At 43.4% G+C, this 22,393-nt stretch overlaps 1 protein-coding gene across 5 annotated transcripts in view; it reads left to right on the forward strand.

The window, feature by feature from the left end:
• fam49bb (family with sequence similarity 49 member Bb) overlaps positions 1–22,393 on the forward strand; it is a 39,611-nt gene that overhangs the window by 5,981 nt on the left and 11,237 nt on the right. For 2 of the 5 annotated variants that reach the window (XM_046356112.1, XM_046356111.1), the window contains exons 2-3: positions 9,333–9,556; positions 9,849–9,937. The gene's annotated coding sequence lies outside the window, so the exon portion shown is untranslated. Of the gene's footprint in view, positions 1–8,834; positions 8,928–9,332; positions 9,557–9,848; positions 9,938–22,393 lie in introns of those variants that run through there. The other 3 variants (XM_046356117.1, XM_046356114.1, XM_046356113.1) reach the window with 2 other exon arrangements.

Genomic DNA, 22,393 nt, shown 5'->3' on the forward strand with positions numbered 1-22,393 from the left:
TTATAGGACGTGGAAGAATCACAAAAAGCTATTATCTTCTTGTACCCCTACCTTGACTCATCACATAAAGCTGCTGTTTTCAGAATATCTGATCAGCCAACTTGAGACATTTTTAATTATCCCCCTATCAAAGCCTGAAAGCAGCTGCCTCTCCCTTTTGAAGCAATTTGTAATTATGCCCTCTGACTGTGAAATCGAGATGACTCACAGTGTGACTCCACCAGTTGCACTCTCTTCCTTATTTTCAGTCTCTAGGCTACATGACAGCTCAATCGTGTTCTCAACTTCCTTTTTTACTGTGGTAGAGTATAGTGGTAGCCCTCTACATTTTGAAAAGGTAATCAGCTTTGCTTGGGTGGGATCTGTCAGAGATTGTTACATGTTACTAGTGCGTTCAGAAAGTATTCAGACCCCTTGACTTATTCTAAAATTGATTAAATATATATTTTTTTCTCATCAGTCTACACACAATACCCCACAATGACAAAGCAAAAACAGTTTTGACAGTTTTGCACGTTAATTAAAAATAAAAAACTGATATCACATTTTACATAAGTGTTCAGATCCTTTACTCAGTACTTTGTTGAAGCACCTTTGGCAGCGATTACAGCCTTGAGTCTTCTTGGGTATATATCTACAAGCTTGGCACACCTGTATTTGGGGAGTTCCTCCATTCTTCTCAGCAGATCCTCTCAAGCTCTGTCAGGTTGGATGGGGAGCATCGCTGCACAGTTATTTTCAGTTCTCTCCAGAGATGTTTGATCGTGTTCAAGTCCGGGCTCTGGCTTTGCCACTCAAGGACTTTGAGACTTGTCCCGAAGCCACTCCTGCCTTGTCTTGGCTGTGTGCTTAGGGTCGTAGTCCTGTTGGAAGGTGAACCTTCACCCCAGTCTGAGGTCCTGAGTGCTCTGGAGCAGGTTTTCATCAAGGATCTGTCTGTACTTTGCTCCGTTCATCTTTCCCTCATTCCTGACTAGTCTCCCAGTCCCTGCTGCTGAAAAACATCCCCACATTATGATGCTGCCACCATGCTTCACTGTAGGGATGGTGCCAGGTTTCCTCCAGACGTGATCCTTGGCATTCAGGCCAAAGAGTTCAATCTTGGTTTCATCAGACAAGAGAATATTTTTCTTATGGTCTGAGCGTCCTTTAGGTGCCTTTTGGCAAACTCAAAGCGGGCTGTCATTTGCCTTTTTACTGAGGAGTGTCTTCCGTCTGGCCACTCTAACATAAAGGCCTGATTGGTGGAGTGCTGCAGAGATGAGAGAACCTTCTGGAAAGACAATAATCTCCACAGATAAACTCTGGAGCTTTGTCAGAGTGACCATCAGGTTCTTGGTCATTTTTTGGTACCCTTCCCCAGATCTGTGCCTCGACACAATCCTGTCTCGAGACTCTACAGACAATTAGTTTGACTTCATGGCTTGGTTTTTGCTCTGACATACTCTGTCAACTGTTTGACCTTTTATATAGACAGGTGTGTGTGTGTGCTTTTTCCAAATCATGTCTAATCAATTGAATTTACCACAGGTGTACTCAAATTAAGTTGCTGAAACATCTCAAGGAGGATCAATTGAAACGATGCAACTGAGCTCACTTTCGGGTCTCATAGCAAATGGTCTGAACACTTTTATGTAAATAAGGTCTTTTTAAAATGTTAAATAAATGTGCTTGCCTAAATGGTAGAGGTCGACCGATTTTATGATTTTTCAATTCCGATACCGATTATTGGAAGACAAAAAAAGCCGATACCGACTTTACATTTTTTTTTTATAATGACAATTAAAACATTACTGAATGAACACTTATTTTAACTTAATATACTACATCAATAAAATCAATTTAGCCTCAAATAAAAAAATGGTTTAAATAATGCAAAAACAAAGTGTTGGAGAAGAAAGTAAAAGTGCAATACAGTGGGGCAAAAAAGTATTTAGTCAGCCACCAATTGTGCAAGTTCTCCCACTTAAAAAAGATGAGAGGCCTGTAATTTTCATCATAGGTACACTTCAACTATGACAGACATAATGAGAAAAAAAATCACATTGTAGGATTTTTAATGAATTTATTTGCAAATTATGGTGAAAAATAAGTATTTGGTCAATAACAAAAGTTTATCTCAATACTTTGTTATATACCCTTTGTTGGCAATGACAGAGGTCAAACGTTTTCTGTAAGTCTTCACAAGGTTTTCACACACTGTTACTGGTTATTTTGGCCCATTCCTCCATGCAGATCTCCTCTAGAGCAGTGATGTTTTCGGGCTGTTGCTGGGCAACACAGACTTTCAACTCCCTCCAAAGATTTTCTATGGGGTTGAGATCTGGAGACTGGCTAGGCCATTCCAGGACCTTGAAATGCTTCTTACGAAGCCTCTCCTTCGTTGCCCGGGCGGTGTGTTTGGGATCATTGTCATGCTGAAAGACCCAGCCACGTTTCATCTTCAATGCCCTTGCTGATGGTAGGCTTTGTTACTTTGGTACCAGCTCTTTGCAGGTCATTCACTAGGTCCCCCCGTGTGGTTCTGGGATTTTTACTCACCGTTCTTGTGATCATTTTGACCCCACGGGGTGAGATCTTGCGTGGAACCCCAGATCGAGGGAGATTATCAGTGGTCTTGTATGTCTTGCATTTCCTAATTATTGCTCCCACAGTTGATTTATTCAAACCAAGCTGCTTACCTATTGCAGATTCAGTCTTCCCAGCCTGGTGCAGGTCTACAATTTTGTTTCTGGTGTCCTTTGACAGCTCTTTGGTCTTGGCCATGGTGGAGTTTGGAGTGTGACTGTTTGAGGTTGTGGACAGGTGTCTTTTATACTGATAACAAGTTGAAACAGGTGCCATTAATACAGGTAACGAGTGATGGACAGAGGAGCCTCAAAGAATAAGTTACAGGTCTGTGAGAGCCAGAAATCTCGCTTTTTTGTAGGTGACCAAATACTTATTTTCCACCATAATTTGCAAATAAATTTATTAAAAATCCTACAATGTGATTTTCTGGAATTCTTTTCCTCATTTATTCTGTCATAGTTGAAGTGTGCCTATGATGAAAATTACAGGCCTCTCTCATCTTTTTAAGTGGGAGAACATGCACAATTGGTGGCTGACTAAATACTTTTTTGCCCCACTGTATTTAACAATCCAGCCAAGAAGAAATTGGCCACTCTAGTGTTAAAATAAATAGTAATTGTATTAGCCAAGAGGTATCATTTCAAGACATTCACAGTTCCCCCTGAAAAGGTACCCACACAGTCTTGGGATATATTTAAATGTCCAATTAAGCCGTTTTGATCTCAATATCAAATCATTTCTGGGTAACAATTAAGTACCTTCCTGTCACTGTTTTCAATTAAAATGGTCAAAAAGAAACCAAAATATCTTCTTACTAAAAAGCTATTTCTCAAGCATGAATTTTGCTAGGACTATCTAGTAGAGGTCTGAGTGAGGGACCTAATTGGAGGAGCATGTAACCTGAAAACTATTTGTTATTGGCAGAGAGGTGTGAAACTCTCTTAGTTATTGGTCTATTAACTTAACTTAAATACTTTTTTGCCCCACTGTATGTGCCATGTAAAAAAGCTAACATTTAAGTTCCTTGCTCAGAACATGAGAACATATGAAAGCTGGTGGTTCCTTTTAACATGAGTCTTCAATATTCCCAGGTAAGAGGTTTTAGGTTGTAGTTATTATAGGACTATTTCCCTCTACATCATTTGTATTTTATTAACCTTTGACTATTGGATGTTCTTATAGGCACTTTAGTATTGCCAGTGTAACAGTATAGCCTCAGTCCCTCTCCTCGCTCCTCCATGGGCTCGAACCAGAAACACAACGACAACAGCCACCCTCGAAGCAGCGTTACCGATGCAGAGCAAGGGAAACAACCACAGGCTCAGAGCGAGTGATGTTTGAAACGCTATTAGCGCACGCTAACTAGCTAGCCATTTCACTTCGGTTACACCAGCCTCATCTCGGGAGTTGATAGGCTTGAAGTCATAAACAGCGCAATGCTTGACACATAACGAAGAGCTGCTGGCAAAACGCACTAAAGTGCTGTTTGAATTGATGTTTACGCTCCTGCTTCTGCCTACCACTGCTCAGTCAGATACTTAGATGCTTGTATGCTCAGTCAGATTATACGCAGCGCAGGACACGCTAGATCATATCTAGTAATATCATCAACTATGTGTAGTTAACTAGTGATTATGATTGATTGTTTTTTATAAGATACGTTTAATGCTAGCTAGCAACTTACCTTGGCTTACTGCATTCACGTAACAGGCAGTCAATCTCCTTGTGGAGTGCAACAAGAGGCAGGTCGTTACTGCGTTGGACTACTTAACTGTAAGAATGCGAGATTGTATCCCCGAGCTGACAGGGTAAAAATCTGTCGTCCTAAAGGAGGCAGTTAACTCACCGTTCCTAGGCCGTCATTGAAAATATGAATGTCTTCTTAACTGACTTGCCTAGTTAAATAAAGTTGTATAAATAAATAAAAATCTGCAAAATCGATGTCCAAAAACACCGATTTCCGATTGTTATGAAAACTTGAAATCGGCCCAAATTAATCGGCCATTCTGATTAATCGGTCAACCTCTACTAAATGCCAAGCATCACGTCTGGAGGCAACCCGGCACCATCCCTACGGTGAAGCATGGTGGTGGCATCATGCTGTGGGGATGTTTTTCAGGTGCAGGGACTGGGAGACTAATCAGGATCGAGGGAAAAGTGAACAGAGCAAAGTACAGTGAGATCCTTGATGAAAACCTGCTCAGGACCTTAGACTGGGGCAAAGGTTCATCTTTCAACAGGACAACAACCATAAGCACACAGCCAAGAAAGCACAGGAGTGGCTCTGGGACAAGTCTCTGAATGTCCTTGAGTGGCCCAGCCAGAGTCTGTACTTGAACCCGATCAAACATCTCTTGAGAGACCTGAAAATACTCTCTCCATCCAACCTGACAGAGCTTGAGAAGAATGGGAGAAACTCCCTAAATTAATTTGTAATCGCTGCCAAAGGTGCTTCAACAAAGCATTGAGTAAAGGGTCTGAATATTTATGCAAATGTGATATTTCAGGTTTTTATTTATTTAAATAAATTAGCAAAAATTTCTAACCCTGTTTTTGCTTTGTCATTATGGGATATTGTGTGTAGATTGAGGAGGGGGGGGGGCTATTTAATACATTTTAGAATAAGGCTGTAACGTAACAAAATGTGGAAAAAGTCAAGGGGTCTGAATACTTTCCAAAGCTACTGTTTGTTCACTGTCATAGAAAGAGTGCATGGTATTTTCAGTAATCAACTTGGGCTAGTCTAGGCTTCCATCAATGCAGGTTTTTATTGCCTGCCTGGTGCTTGTAATGCGACTGGAGATGACTGAGGCTGCCTCAGAGCTACCATTCTCCACAGTGCCTAATTTGTTTTAACATATTTTGTTGGAGTGTCACCTCCACGCATACAGATCTGCCTCAGTTTTTGTCGGGGGGGAAAAAATCGATGCAGAGTTAGACCTTAGTTAAGATGTGTTTTGTTCAGGCTTATATAACCGGCTCTAGTTTGAATATGATCATCCACACCCCCTTGAAATAATAGCGTGAGCCAGTTTTCCTCCTCGGCTCTGAGCCCTATCTCACTCCCAGTGAGCTACTGCAAGCTGTTGCCACGGTAACACACGTTTTAATTGAGAATGTATCAAACATGTAAAACAACACCAGCTAATTAAACAAATTGTGTCCCTCGCTTCGTAGTCAGCTAACCTTTTTACTACTCTGGCAAACGTCTCACTTTTTTCTCATGAGTGGGTCATTCTTATTCATCACGACACGATGAGGGAGAGGAGAGCTGTGACTGCTTACCCTCTAAAATGCAACGTCGCTTTGTGTCTTCTAATTACAATGTTTTAAATTAGCATTGGGATTAGAGGTCGACCGATTAATCGGAATGGCCGATTTCAAGTTTTCATAACAATCGGAAATCGGTATTTTTGGGCGCCGTTTTCCGATTTAAAAAAAGAAGAAAAAAAATGTTTATACCTTTTTATTTAACTTGGCAAGTCCGTTAAGAAAACATTCTTATTTTCAATGACTGCCTAGGAACTGTGTGTTAACTGCCTTGTTCAGTGGCAGAACGACAGATTTTCACCTTGTCAGCTCAGGGGTTTCATTATTGCAACCGCACAGTTAACTAGTCCAATGCTCTAACCATTGCACTCCACGAGTAGCCTGCCTGTTACGCGAATGCAGTAGAAGCCAAGGTAAATTGCTAGCTAGCATTAAACGTATCTTATAAAAAACAATCAATCATAATCACTAGTAACTACTAGTCCAGTTTAGCAGGCAATATTAACCAGGTGAAATTGTGTAATTTCTCTTGCGTTAATTGCACGCAGAGTCAGGGTATATGCAACAGTTTGGGCTCCCTGGCTCATTGCAAACGAATTTGCCAATTATGACATACATTGAAGGTTTTGCAATGTAACATGAATATTTCGACTTAGGGATGCCACCCGTTCCGTATTTCACTGAAATAATAAACGTTTTGTTCATGATAGTTTCCGGGTTCGATCATATTAATGACCAAATGTCTATGTGTTATTATGTTATAATTAAGTCTGATTTGATAGGGAAGTCTGACTGAGCAGCAGCAGGCCCGTAATCATTCATTCAAACAGCACTTTCGTGCATTTTGCCAGCAGCTCTTCTCAAGCACAGCGCTGTTTATGACTTCAAGCCTATCAGCCTAATGGCTGGTGTAACCAATGTGAAATGGCTAGCTAGTTAGTTGGGTGTGCGCTAATACTGTTTCAAATGTCACTCGCTTTTAGATTTGGAGTAGTTATTCCCCTTGCGCTGCAAGGGCCGTGGCTTTTGTGGAGCGATGGGTAACGATGCTTCGAGTGTGGCTGTTGTCGATGTGTTCCTGGTTCGAGCCCAGGTAGGGGCGAGGAGGGGGACGGAAGCTATACTGTTACACTGGCAATACTATAGTGCCTATAAGAACATCCAATAGTCAAAGGTATATGAAATACAAATGGTATAGAGAGAAATAGTCCTATAAATACTATATTAACTAAAACCTCTTACCTTGGAATATTGAAGTCCCATGTTAAAATGAACCACCAACTTTCATATGTTCTCATGTTCTGAGCAAGGAACTTAAACGTTAGCTTTTTTACATGGCACATATTTTACATGGCACACATTTTTTCATGGCACATATTTTACATGGCACATATTACTTTCTTCTCCAACACTTTGTTTTTGCATTATTTAAACCAAATTGAACATGTTTCATTATTTTTTTTAGGCTAAATTGATTTTATTGATGTTTTATATTAAGTTAAAATAAGTGTTAATTCAGTATTGTTGTTATTGTCATTATTACAAAAAAAAATAAAGGCAGATTAATCGGTATCTGCCTTTTTTTTGTGGGTCCTCCAATAATCGGTATCGGTATCGGCGTTGAAAAATCATAATCGGCCGACCTCTAATTGGGATCATCACGCAAACCTAATATTCTTGGAAAGTCATGTTCCCAACTGACCCTGGATCTGCGGACCATGCAAATCATCATGCGTTGACTCCACATCAGCCGCTATTGATTTAAATGATGGCCTGCTTCATAGTGACAGCACATTGTAGTTTACAACATGTGCTGTCCCACATATTGACCTCTCTGTAAATGCAAACACGTTTGTTGACAGTCTGTTTATTTTTTCAAAGAAGTTCCGTTTCTATGCAACAAAAATAGCTTTTGTTTCTCTCCACTTATATAGCCTGTGCATTTATGATGCTCATCTGTTTTTCGGGGTACCGTTATTGCGATTTAAAGAAACGTGACATGCAATGGGTCAATCAATGTTTCTTTCGCATGCATCAAGCACTGACCCTAGGGTGGGTCAATGCATGCTCACTCCAGATGCAGTGTAGCTACAACCGGTGTAATATGGGACCTGTTTACCAGGCCATTATCACTATGTAATTTAGAAAATGAAGTCTACTACCGTCCTACAATCAGGGTCTAAATAGAATCTGTATTCAAGTCGCAGTTTGCTTAGTTCTCTCAGGCTTGATTCTGCCTATCGTGTTGTTACATATTAAGGTGTGTGTGTGTGTGTGTGTGTGTGTGTGTGTGTGTGTGTGTGTGTGTGTGTGTGTGTGTGTGTGTGTGTGTGTGTGTGTGTGTGTGTGTGTGTGTGTGTGTGTGTGTGTGTGTGTGTGTAATAGAAATGACAAGTTGACCCAGCAGTCTCTTGAACAGCCTGTATCTTAAAACAGTGAATACAATCTAAACCAAAGCTCTTATTCCACATCACGTTGATTGGGTTAAAGCGTAGTACCTCTCCAGCGGTGTTGCTCAATGATGCGTAACTTATTCCATGATGCCTTGGCACCGATGTCACTTAATGTCCAAAGTGACAAGCCAAGTCCATTTTTATTTGGTATAGACCTAGAGCCCTTTGCTCTGGCGAAACTTCCCCTTTTAAAACCTACAGTGTATCATAAACACATTATTTTTACAGTGGTAATAAGGTTCTACAGTGAAACATAAAGGGTGATCTGAAAGGAAGTAGATATTTGATAGCCCATTTCCACAAGTATAACTATGAGGGGACTTTGAGCACAAAGTTCTTCAATTTCTAAGTCTTGTGTGGATTTCGGCCAACTCCAAGCCGAGATATCTTTGAAAGTTTCTCTCCAGAGCTCACTCGGAGTGACTGACTCGTTCGGGGGTTGTAGGCCAAAGTCAAAGAACTAGAAGTCCAATCACATTCATGTATGAGCACTGCTAGTTCATTATGGCAGGCCATTTGTTCGCAGCCTATTTGTATGCAGGCTGATGAATCGTGGAGGAGTACAGCGCCCCCGGTCCTAATTGTCTCCGTCTACTGAACCTGCACTCAACCACACTCCGGAAAGGGCCAGAGGTGCGTGCTTGGGGTTCATGTTCAAGTGGCTTTTCAAATCCAAATGGTTTTAAAAGAAAATATCAGGTTGAAGCATATCTTGTCATGAGGGTTCTCGTCACCAGTGATTCTCAAGGGGTGGGTCAGAAGTCTGGTCCCAGTGCTGGGACTGGTCGTTCTTGGGTCAGTTAGCTATAAAGCCTTGGTTGTGGTTATCAACATGGTTATGTCTATTTGGTGTGTCACAAAATTCAAAAGGCTTTATGCGGGTGACAATGAGAAAAAAAAAAAAGTTTGTTGTGACCATAGAAATAGAAGCCCCCCCCCCATCTTGCACCTCAAACCACATTGGCTGATTTTAATTGCAGTGAACACAAGTCTTGGTTGAACTAACATTAAGAATATTTTGTCTGGGCCCTATTGTAGCCTAACAGGAGGAAGTGGACTAGGGAGTGCAGTGGAAAATCCGAAGTACACACTGAATGAGAGGAAGTGTTGCACAATAGGAAGTGGTGTGCGTCTGGCCGCTGTGCCTCCCAGTTTCTACAAGACTGCTGCAACGTTGCCCTTCTCAAGAAACCCAGTCTGCATGAGAATCACGAAGGGCTGCACCTGTGACTGACTGTTGTCCAATAAATTCTCAACCTCTGGTAACATTGCATTCATGTGTCCTGTAATGTTACGTGTTCAGTAATCTAGGGATAATCAAGGTCCTGGAGGTTGGAAATGTTTGTTGTGGCCAAGTGAAACTTTTGATCTATTACATGATAATTGGACCAGAGGGATAGACCGAGAGGAATGTCGAATATTGTCCAGGTTAAGTTTTTGTCGCAAAACTTGCTGTCAAAAAGAAGGAGCAAGAAAATGAGTTGATAAAGACTGTTCATATCTGTTTTGGGAGGAGTGATTTGACTCACTGACTGAATTAGCCTTTGTTTTCAGAACCTGACCTCTGCTGGAGGACTGTGACCTTGGCCACCCGCCAGGCTCGGCCTCCTTCCTCCTGACTGACACCTCCAGAGCTTCTGCTGGTTAGTATTAACACAAAGTTACCCCTATACGCTGATCTTGTGTCAGTTTTGCATTTCCCCTAGTAATGGTAGGTTAGGATTGGGGGGAGGGGAAACGGATCCTAGTTCTGTAACTAGGGGAAGCTTCACCCCGGAGCTATCAACACCCACTGCTGTCATGTCCTGACTCATCTAACTTTAGGGTTCAATCGTAACACCACAGCAGAATATGCTATTCTGCTATAAGGCCTTTCTATTGGATTCTTTATACCTCAAGTGGAACATGACTTTGTGGAACTTCAGCTCTAACTGTGGTCACTCTTAAGCATAGTTATTTTTCTCTACATTTTTAAGTTCCTGTTATTATTTGGCGCTAGAAGAGCGCTGTCGTTTGACTTTTTCCCCATCAGGGTCACAATGTGAACACGGTTTGTGTAATGCTGGTATGTTTTATTTTGTTATGCTAGTTTAGCCAATGTAAAATGGCTAGCTAGTTAGCTGTGCGTGCTAGTAGTGTTCTATCGGTGACGTCACCTGCTCTGAGAACTTGAATTAGTTGTTTGTGGAGTGACAGTTAAGTTGTACGTGTGTTCAGAGGGTTCTTAGTTCGAGCTCAGGTTGAGTCAAGGAAGAGGGACGGAAGCAACACTGTTACACTAGGTCCTTGACCCTCACACATTCACTATTTTGCTTTGTTATATCAAAGGTAAGCTGTTCTTCTGTGGAGGCTAATGTGTCTGTTGTGTCCTAGAGTGGCTGTATATAGATGGAAGTTTTCACTGTGATTTTCTGGAGCACCTCACCTACACAACAAGCACTAGCTGCAACTAAGCCTAGAATCTTGCACCGCTTCCTTTCAGACACATTGGATCCGTCAGAATTAGAAATAGGTGATAACATCACTACCCTCTATTACAGTTCCTGCTTGTGTGATTTTTGCCTCCCTTGTTTATATTTTCCCTTCAGTCTCCTTGGAGACCGTTACCATGGCGTGGCAGCGGAGCTGTCAATCTTGGGCCTAATCAGAGGTGTCAGAGCACGTTGTTACATTACCTGCCCACCTGTCTCGCACCACAGCTTCCCACCTGTCTGTCTGATACAGCTGGAGACAATCCATTCCGTCTAGGACTAAATAAGCCAATACCATTTCATATGTTCTGTGTGGTATGTTTAGTTAAACATCAGTTCATGAAGGGTTTTACATTAAAACCGTAGCCTAACTGAAATATCATGATTATCATGCAATTTGTTAGTTGTTAATGCAATAATGGCTTGGCTAAAGCTACATTGCGAGTCTTAAATCCACCGGTTTAGCGGGAACGCTAATCTATTTTAGCTAGCTCAGACTTCAGTCTGTGACTCTTTGGCCAAGGGACGGGAAGTGGTGAGTTGTAACTAACAGAGTGGAGATGATCGAGTGAATGCGGCATTCCTTTCACTGAACGCTGAGGTAAGATTAGCTTCTGTAAACCAGGGGAGGTGTGTACTGTAGTAAAGTAGCCTGGGGTAAAGCTTTTCACTGTAGCTCTGGTAAAAAATAATAATAATAATGAGGCAGTACTGCCACCAGCTGGTGATGTAAAAATATTTATAAACCGTAGACTATGGTATGATGTCATACAGTGCCTAGAAAAAGTATTTTAGTCTTCACATGTTACTGCCTTTAAAATTACTTCTACAAATGGAATTGATTTTTTTCCTACCGATATACACAACCTACTCAACTATTCCAAAGTGGAAGACAAATGTATATACCTTATCCAAATGGATGCAAAATAAAATATGTGTTCACACCCCAGAGTTAATACTTGGTGGAATCATCTTATGCACCCATTACAGCTGTGAATCATTTTGAATGAGATTCTACCTTTTCACAACTCTTACAGAAACATAGATTGTTTTGTCAAAATAAGCAGATTTAGGACCATTATTAACACTTACTGGAAAGCCATTCTGGTGTGTCTTTGACATTAAAAATTGGGAAATTGTTCCGCTGAAAAATAATCTATCCCAGGGTGAGTTATTCAGACAACCAAGGCAGCGTTTCCACTAACTTTTTATCTGGACTTTCCTCCTTTCATATTTCTTTAGATCCTGACAAACTCCACAGTCCCTGCCGGTGACAAGCATACCCATAACATGACGCTGCCACCACAATAAATGGAAATATAAAAGGATCAAGAACACTGCATTATCTCCACATTACTGGCCTGGGCCAGAAAGTAAACATAATGAAGCCTTTGTTTAAAACAAATCTACCTCAAATCATCCATTCTGTTTGCAACAAGGGTGTTAAGTAATACTGCAAGACAAGCAAATAAATTAATGTTTTGGCCTAAATTAAAAACTACAGGCTTGGGTCAAATCCAATACAACACGGAGTGAAACCCTCTGCAATGGGATGGTTTTCCATCCAGGGTGGTGATGCTGGTCAGGCGTGCGGGTGCAGGCAGCGAACGGTTGAAAAGCATGCATTTGGTTTTTACTAGCGTTTAAGAGCAGTTGGAGGCCACGGAAGGAGTGTTGTATGGCATTGAAGCTCGTTTGGAGGTTAGATAGCACAGTGTCCAAGGACGGGCCGGAAGTATATAGAATGGTGTCGTCTGCGTACAGGTGGATCAGGGAATCGCCCGCAGCAAGAGCAACATAATTGATATATACAGTGGATACATGTTGCCCCAGGAGTTGTGCAAAGTTACTAGAATTTTATTTAAAATGATTCACAGCTGTATTGGCCGCCAAAGGTGCTTCGACCAAGTATTCACTTTGGGGTGTAAAGACTTATGGGTCGTTCCACAAAAGGGTCCCTTTTGATATTTTAAGTAGAAATTGTGCACAAATATTGCATTTTAAAAGCCTGTTACATTAAATGAAGTGCTCTTTTGGGCAATTCAATAAATCCTGATTTAAAAAAAAAAATGAATTAAAAACACACTGAAGTGACAAAAGGCATTGACAAGTCACTTAACCCCAACATTTCTTGAAGGTTTTACCATCATTGTAAAGCCCTGGTTATGTTGCTTCGTCAGTCATTTCTGAAGATTTATTATTTAATTCATGTGATTTAGGAATTCATTTTAAGGAAACAAACAACAACCTGTCCCTCATTTTAAGGTTAACCTTATAGTGAAACTATACCTTTTGGAATTTTTTTATTTTTCAAAAGAAACGTGGAACATCTAATAGTCAAATCATAGTGTAAAAGCAGGTGAGCTGGTTCTACTCTTTCACACAACAATCTTCCATCCCCCTGTCACAAGGGGATTTATGGCTGATTTTAAAATGTCATCAACCATGTCACAGCCCACCCTGTTGCTGTTTTTGGCTGTTATTAATGGGAACTTACTATAGTATTTTTTATTTAACCTCTTGAGACGGGGAAATTATTTTTTTATTAAGTTGAATATGTGGTCTTTTATAACAGAATGTAAAAATTAGGTGAAATAAAGTTTTTTCTTTTACCAAGTTACACTACTCAAAAGGCACTTTTCTATTTATTTATTCATTTAACCTTTATTTAACTAGGTAAGTCAGTTAAGAACAAATTCTTATTTACAATGACGGCCAAACCCGGGCGACACTGGGCCAATTGTGCGCCGCCCTACGGGACTCCCAATCACGGCCGGTTGTGATGCAGCCTGGATTCAAACCAGCCTCAAGCTCTGAGATGCAGTGCCTTAGACCGCTGCGCCACTCGGGAGCTCACCTACTTGGTGCAACGACCCATATGCAGTCAAGACATCTTCATTGAACACCCCCCCCCCCAAAAAATTAATGATCGGTGGGGGGAAAATGGAATGTAAGTCCCTTTTTTAGATCACTTTTTAAGGCGGCAAAATGTGAAGACTGTGCAGGGGGTGTGTAGACTTTCACTAGCGACTGTATATGATGAGTTGTGCGTTTTGATTAGTTTGTACAAATGTCTTAATGAATATGTTTCACCTGTGTAGTGTCGTAACTTTGCTTACTGCCTCCTCCATCCATGGTTTATTGACTTACTCTGTGTAGCCAAGTATTCTCTGACCAGTGGGACTCCTTGGCCTTTGGAACTGTGGTGTTTCACGAAATGGCAACTATTCATACAGTACAGAGTGACGCTCATGGATTGTGTGGATGAAGCCGATTTAGGCGACGTATTTCACTTTCACACAAAATTTCCTGAAGGCACTTTACCATGTCAAATATATCTATGGCTTTCTTTTCGGTGAACATCTGGGAGACTGCAACACACACACAGGCCCCACATCCCCATAAATAGGAAATGAGAGATGATTATCCGTCTGTGGTGGGTGATTTGCAGAGTGGCATGTTGTGTCAGCTAAAGTATCAGCTGACCGCTTGATTATTTGTGTTCCTGTAGGGTTGACATGCTCTTCACCTCAGCAGCCTCTGCTCCCCTGAGCATCACACCAGTTGTTTGCTCTTTCTCTTTGCTCTCTCTCTCTCTGGGCCCGGCCTTTCTCTGCATGCTCTCTCTCTCTCTCTTTGTCTCCTGTTTATCTTGCGAGCGTCTGTCTGTCCTATAAGGCAGGCCACAGGAATTATAGTATTACTGTCTCTAATTATGACAATTGCAAATGCACACTATGTGGACACCCCTTCAAATGAGTGGATTTGGCTATTTCAGCCACACCTGTTGCTGACTGGTGTTTAAAACTGTTAGTCAGGAGCTTCATGAAATGGCTTTCCATGGCCGAGCAGCCACACACAAGCCTAAAATCCCCATGCGGAATGCCAAGTGTCGGCTGGAATGGTGTAAAGCCCGCTGCCATGGGACTCTGGAGCAGTGGAAACGCATTCTCTGGCATGACGAATCACGCCTCACCATCTAGCAGTCCGACAGACTAATCTAGAGTTGGTGGATGCCAGGAGGACACTACCTGCGACACTGCATAGTGCCAACTGTAAAGTTGGGTGGTGGAGGAATAATGGTCTGGGGCTGTTTTTCATGTTTTGAGCTAGACCCCTTAGTTCTAGTGAAGGGAAATTTTAACGCTACAGCATACAATTACATTCTAGATGATTCTGTGCTTCCAACTTTTTGGCAACAGTTTGTCGAAGTCCCTTTCCTGTCCATACAGAAATGGTTTGTCAAGGTCCGTGTGGAAGAACATGACTGGCTTGCACAGAGCCCTGCCCTCAACCCTATCGAACACCTTTGGGATGAATTGGAACACCGACTGCGAGCCAGGCTTAATCACCCAATGTCAGTGGCCGACTTCACTATTGCTGTTGTGGCTGAATGGAAGCAAGTCCCTGCAGCAATGTTCCAACATCTAGTGGAAAGCCTTCCCAGAAGAATAGAGGCTGTTATAGCAGCAAAGGGGGGACCAATTCCATATAAATGCCAATGATTTTGAAATGAGATGTTCGATGAGTATGTCCACATACGTTTGGTCATGTAGTGTATACATGTTACCCTGTAGATTCCGAAATAGACACCGGGTGGCGCTCTAAGCCAATTGTTTGACACTAGCCCCTCTTTGCCCTTGATGCAGTGCAAGACAAGATGTTTGCTAATCTGAGGAGTTACTGCAGTGTTTGTGAGCTGAGGCGGTATCCCTATGTCAGAGGATGGGCTGCAGCAAGTAGCCCAGGTTGCACGACAGCATTTTAGAACCCTGACCTCTCCACGGCTTTTGAGATCCAACTCGGTTAGGGGAGCATGGCACTTGCAATGCCAGGCTTGTTGGTTCAATACCTGCCGGGGCCACCCATATATGTATATATATAATATATATATATTTTTAATGCATGCACTACTGTGAGTCGCTTTGGATAAGTGTCTGCATAATGGCATATAGTATTAATCCAACAGGTTATGCTAATGAATCCATAGTGGTTTTAGTAAAAAGTGACTTCACATCAATGTCAGGGTTGATACGTTTGCAATTATGATTTTGGAATGTTTTGATTGGAGATCTGGTTAATTGGGCAAATTAAACCGTAGACCAAAACATCTGGGGAAATAAAGACTGTTGTTAAATATCTCAATCAGTGTCCTTCGTCTTTAGTTTTGCGGTGGTGCCTGAAGGATGTGTCGCTGAAGTTGGCATGTGTGTCCCTACCATCGTGGTTCAGAGTTTGGGAGTGGTCACTCTCCCTCCGCAACGTCTTCTATGTACTGCTGTCCATCACCTCCAGAGGGCGCTCAATGCATTCTGAACAATACAGGCACGTTTGTACCGAGAATCATCATCTCCCCAAACCTCAGCATGCTCCATTGTGCCCCACCCTTAATCCTGTGAGGGTTCTTCTGAAAATACCAAAACGCGTACCGATCCATGTTACTTACTCTGCTTTTCATCTAAAATGTCATACACTTTCTCTCCGAGATGCTGATGGGCCTACATTCTGCCGCCTATAGTGTGATTTGAAGGGTTCTGTGTGGCATCCATAACTCCGACACAGTCATAAGGTCATTTGTGTAATGATGGTTTGGGGCTGTTTGCAGTGACTGGGGCTGGAGTTGGAGAGCTGCCTGGGGGGGGAGGTGTGACCTACGACATGCAGCCTGTGCCCCACTTCACCCCCACCCCTCACTAACTAACACCCCCACAGGCAGGAGTTGGAGGAGTCTTCAGGGTGGAGGGTTTTGGGCTGTGGGGAAGTGTTTCTCTCTGCCCCATTACACCCCATTTGTAGTCGTCTGCATGGAGGTCACCAGGTCAGCCCTTATCCACCGCACTGCAGTGATCCAGAGGTTGCTCTGTCGACTTTTGAATGAATGGTATAGCCGTTGCGTCTTCAAGAATAGGCCTGTAACTGTTTACCAAAAAAGTGCCGGCGTGACCTTTTAGTAGTTGTTTTACCTGTTTTATTACATAAACATTTTATAATGGTTTATTACATGATATCAAGTTGAGTATAAAGTAGTCTACAGTTTTTAGATAAGCCTTTGAGACAGTAGCCTAACACAAACAGTGTGCTTGATAAGGAAAAATGGATTGATGAAACTGATGAAAACGTGTTTGTTTCAAAAGCCGTGTGTGTGTGTGTGTGTGTGTGTGTGTGTGTGTGTGTGTGTGTGTGTGTGTGTGTGTGTGTGTGTGTGTGTGTGTGTGTGTGTGTGTGCGTGTGTGTGTGTGTGCGTGCGTGTGTGTAGCCTAGCCTAGCCTACTGTAGTTGTTTCCATGGTTTCTGGCTTTGATCAGGTGCTGTCCATAGATGAGGGCTTAGCTGAAGCTCCTGGTTTCATCTCTCTCTCTGTGATTTCTGCTGCTTTGGTTGGTCTCTTTAGATTTCAAAGGTTTATTTTTATCTCCAAATGTGCATTAATTGTAGTTTGGTCTCAAGCCGTGTTGAATTGTAAAAGTAGTAGGCTACATTGTGATGCAAAGCAGGAGAATAATAATATATAATAATATATGCCATTTAGCAGACGTTTTTATCCAAAGCGACTTACAGTCATGTGTGCATACATTCTACATATGGGTGGTCCCGGGGATCGAACCCACTACCCTGGCGTTACAAGCGCTATGCTATACCAACTGAGCTACAGGACCACTAGAAAAACATGACTGCAGTTATCCTCAATCAGCAAGGTGCTAGAGATGCAGTAGCATTGTTATGGTCGGCCTAATAATGCATGATGATACTGCAGACTGAGTGGCATTAGCTGTCAGTCATGATATTTATTGTGGTTGTTATGGTTTGGTCTCTGTATTTGACCCGTTTGAAGGTTTGTTTTTATTTTGCAAGTTGAATCTGTTTTGGTGCCCTTTTTTTATGGTGTTTACTACAATATAGCACACGGAGGGGCGTGGCCACAGGGTTAATCAAGTTCAAACCATAAACAAACAAACTGCATGTCCCCTGCCCACACCCCCCCCCCCCCACCCCACCATGTGCCACAGTAAGCTCCCTCCCAACAGAGTCAGCTGGGTGGGGTTGACTCACTTGGGAGGGTAAGGGGTACAGTAGGGGGTGTAGGGGGAAATGCGTGCCAGCCCCATTTTGGGAAGTTCTTCCCCCTTTTTTTTTTTGCCTGTCCGATCGGGCCAGCATCAGCGAGCTCCGGCGGGTCTGGGCCTGGCTGACTGGGCTAATGCGATGTGGCGTGTCACCCGGAGAATCTAGGTCAAGTTTAAAGCTGCCTCTCTGCTCCCGCCACTGCAGCACTCTGACTGACGCTCCTCTATTTCTCCCCAAAATACACACCCACATGCACATCTTCGAACCACATATTATTGACACACATTATACATCCTTATCTAAATACGCATTTAAATCATTTCTATCAAATATGCACTTATATACATTATTACGCTTCAAAAACACACACACAAACCCTCTCCCCATCCCCCCCCCCCCCTCGAAGCCCCAGGCGAGCGCTCAGCCTCTCCACGGCATTGGCCACGTGATCCGGCGGGCTGTCTGAGTCTGTCTGGAGGGAGGGGAGGAGGGAGGGCGTTGTTTTTCCCTGCTGGCTGGGCATCACTGCCGTAGTAAGACTGGGTCAGCACGTGGATCCGCATGCTGCTGCAGAGAGAGAGAGCAGCATAGTAGTAGTGGAATGTCAGCACTCTCCTCCATTACCCTGCAGCCCTGAGCTGTTTTTCTAGGACACCACTGCAGACCCGGAGCCTCCAGCCCAGGATTGTTTTGCTGGGTTTCCACGGTTGGGGTGGTGTGTGTGTGTGTGTGTGTGTGTGTGTGTGTGTGTGTGTGTGTGTGTGTGTGTGTGTGTGTGTGTGTGTGTGTGTGTGTGTGTGTGTGTGTGTGTGTGTGTGTGTGTGTGTGTGACGATCATCATGGGGTCACCACGTTCAATGGGCGTGGCACTAAATATTGGGATCTTCAGTACTGATGCAGCTGAGGTCTCATCACTCATGTTTTTGTTATTCCTCCACTATGTCTTTATCAGTCCACTCACATTTTTACCTTGAAATAATCAAAACAATTTAGAATGTTTTGCGTGCAGGAATATTGTCAGTATGAGTGTTTTGTGAATGATTCGTAAATTGACACTTTTTTTTATTTCACAACATGACAGCAATTTGGAAAATTACAAGTCACAATTTGCTTATTGAAAATTTTCATTTATTTCCGTGAGCGGGATGGTGCTGGAAAAAATTCCTTCACTGCCTGTTCACCAGATCCCTTCGCTCCCCTCCCTAATCCTCTATTTTTGTGGCATTACCTCATCTGTATTAATATATTCATGTGCGTTCATGTTCAGGTCTTACTACTGTATCATCTCCTCTCCCAGAGCTTGTGTCTGATTGGCTACCCACTTGTTTTCAATGGTACCAGCTTTTTGGGATTCCATGGATACAGCGCATGGTTGGGCAGAGCGGCTCAGCCAATAGGAGAATGTCCTTGAGCTGGCGGTTGTGAAGCAGTGCCCCATGGCCCTAGACGAGCCCCCCCTTCCTCTCTGCGAGCACGCGATCGCCCAGTGGGGGGGTCCAAAACAAAAACAACCCCGCCCTGTCCTCTGTCCACGGGGTCGGGGCTCCCGCTAACACATCAGAACCTCCACTACCATGGGAGGGGCACACAACCACCCCCCCCCTGTCTCTTCTCTTGCATTCCTCTACTCCAAACACTTCCAATGCTCCACTCCTCCTCTTCACGCACCTATTATTTAAAGCAATTGATCATTACCACCAACCATTTACCATTTATCACTGGCACATTATAATTTCAACTGTACCAGTAAGTGTTTGAGATACACATGCATATATATATATATGTGTGCTTGTGCTTTTTGGTTAACATTAATAGGTTTAGCTTTTCATTTGGTTTGACTGCGAACCTGGGGTCTGTAATTCAACGTTCATTTCTGCTGGCGTGGAGAGAAAAAAAAACTGAAAAACTGCCCTCATTTCAACTCCAACTTTTTCCGTGAACTGGAGGATCCTCTCTTGCACTTTGAAATGTGAAGCCGAAGCCACCGCAAATCCCCAGTCCTTAAAATGACCTCATTGCAGACTGAGCGAGGGAGCTGTGGGCCTTTGGTGCTGGCAGTGTTTGCCCTGGCAGTGTTGCCCGTGTTTAGCTCGCTGAGCCTGATGGTGGCACCACGACCACGCCTCCTCCTGCTCAGCTCAGTCACTCTGCCTCTCTGAAAGGGGGCAGTAGAGGACTAAGGGAAAGGCATAGGTAGCCAGGGCAAGCTCACTCACACTGCATGTAGGCTAGAGTAAGCCTATTCATTCAAAAGCAAGTTGAGGTGACTGCACCCCTCCCCTCCATCTGAGGATAAACCAGCGGGGTGATTCCTCCCTTCTCTTCCTCTCATCGGCCTGTCCACTATGTGGCTACCACGGGTACCAGGTAGTAGGAAGGCAGCCAGTGAGTTTCCAATGAGGGGCCAGTGTGTAGCAACACCACGCATGGCAGGAGGCAGGTGGTGCGGTGGGTCACATGGAAACAGGGTCAGCAGGGAGAGGGAGAGATTATTTATGATAGTGGCAGGGAGTACTAGTGTAGACACGGGTAGAGTCAATGGGTCCTGGATGCCTCCTTCAAATTATTTAAACCAACGTCTGGAAAAGGGCTTTAACAGGAACATTGTATATATTCATCATTACTAATTCAACCACAAGAAGGGAATATTTTGTTTATTGTTACTAGCCTGTAGCTTTAACTTGCCTCTAGACATCACTTTGTCACTTAGCTTGCTTTCTGCACTCACTCATTCACAATCCCTCGTTTGCAATGACTTTCGACTTGCAACTGAGTCTCACTCTGAGTTTGTTTTAACCTGCCACCGGTAATCAGACTATTCACCCTGTCACCAAGGTTACGTCTCTCAGCCATCTTCAGCCTGTCACAAAGGTGTCACCTGGCTGTCACCGGTCTACCTCACTCTGTCACAACCTAGCCAGCAGCAGCACTTGAATTTCCAAGACAAAATGAGCCCTCCCTCTACCCCTGATCCAATGCAATTTCCTAGGAGTCTTGACCTTTTGTCTCTCGGCACGGGACAAACCGACCAGGTCTCTGTGCTTTCTACGTAGAGAGATGCACTCCGGCAAGGTGTTGTCTTGACAGGATGTTCCTCCTGATTGCATAACACACAGCTCCAGACGGGGAGACATTATGACCTACATCCCGCTGGCTGCCTGGTGTTTGGCTGGCTGTCTCTGCCTACGGCGGAAGAGGAGGTACAGATGCAACACTGCCTGTAGCATAGCCAAGTCATGTAGACTGTAGGAGCGATCATAGACCAGAGGCATAATGCTGTACGACCACTCATAGGCCTGTATTCACAAAGCGTCTTAGAGTAAGAGTGCTGACCTAGGATCAGTTTTGCCTTTTGAATAATATAGTGAATAAGCTACTACTTAGCTACCAGCCTGATCCCAGATCAGCCCTGCTACTCTGAGACACTTTGTGTATACGGGCAACAGACTACAGTCATAGTAGGAGCACTCGTAAACTACAGTCAAAATACTGTAGCAGCAATCAGACTTGGACAGAGTCTGGGCATTGTGACTGCCCCAGGTTGTCTGATTCTGCAGAACTGTACATGTTTGTGCTCCCTATTTTCCATATTTATACTGTTTCCTCAACATGGCTTTCTAGGGAATGACTCAGTGCTGTGACCGACAGTTTAAATTGTACCTCAGGATTGGAAAGTGTTGTACAGTAGCGCATACAATGTGTAGTCCTGTACCATTCACTGTCCTCTGTATGAGTCATGGGCTAGGAATGAACATTGACGACACGCTTTGGAATAAGCTCAAACGAATGTGTTCAGCCCTGTCAGTATTAAGAACATTTGTGTGTGTGTGTGTGTGTCTCCCTCTCTGCCTGCCTGTCTGTGTGCACATACACAACACGGGAGCCTCTCACCCACAGTGCCGACAGCAGGGGTTCCTTCTCCCACTGTTCCAACTAGATAAGAACTGTACAGCAGTGGTTTCCCTTGGCTCGGTTTGGGGTTGGTTTCACTGTGTTTTCCAGGTACTGGGTGAATCTGTGGCCTTCATATTGACAGCAGAGAGAGGCTGGGGGAGGATATGGGGCTTAGTTCTCACACTACTCCTTCTGAGGTGAGATTATCTCCCCTCCCCACACGCCCCTCTGCCCTCCTTTTCCAGGAATCGACTGCCTCGCTTCTGGGAAATCTGACTGGTTGGAAACAACTAGAGATTACAATTCAGTGTTTTTGAAGCAGTGCTTTTTTTTTAGTGTTTGGAATGTGTTCGTCTGTTTCCGTTTTCTTGCCAACCCTGTGTGGAATTGTTATACCAAATTGCCATTTTTTGGCTAATGGTAACATAGAGCTGGCAAGATCGCTGAAACAGACTCAGGCTAGGAAAATGTTCATCATGGGGGTTCATGTAGGATTCACAAACAGTGCAAAGTCCTGAATGTCTCACTTTTGTAGTGGGAATCAGATCATGATAAGACATCCAGGCCATTTTCCTATTGTAGAGATGGTCGGGATTTAAACTCTGAACCCTGTTAGGTTAACATCTGAATTTGTGCATGTACAGGGTGTGTGGCCCTCCCTCCCTAAGG

This window comes from Oncorhynchus gorbuscha, linkage group LG07 (genome assembly GCF_021184085.1).
Source record: "Oncorhynchus gorbuscha isolate QuinsamMale2020 ecotype Even-year linkage group LG07, OgorEven_v1.0, whole genome shotgun sequence".
Taxonomy (NCBI): domain Eukaryota; kingdom Metazoa; phylum Chordata; class Actinopteri; order Salmoniformes; family Salmonidae; genus Oncorhynchus; species Oncorhynchus gorbuscha.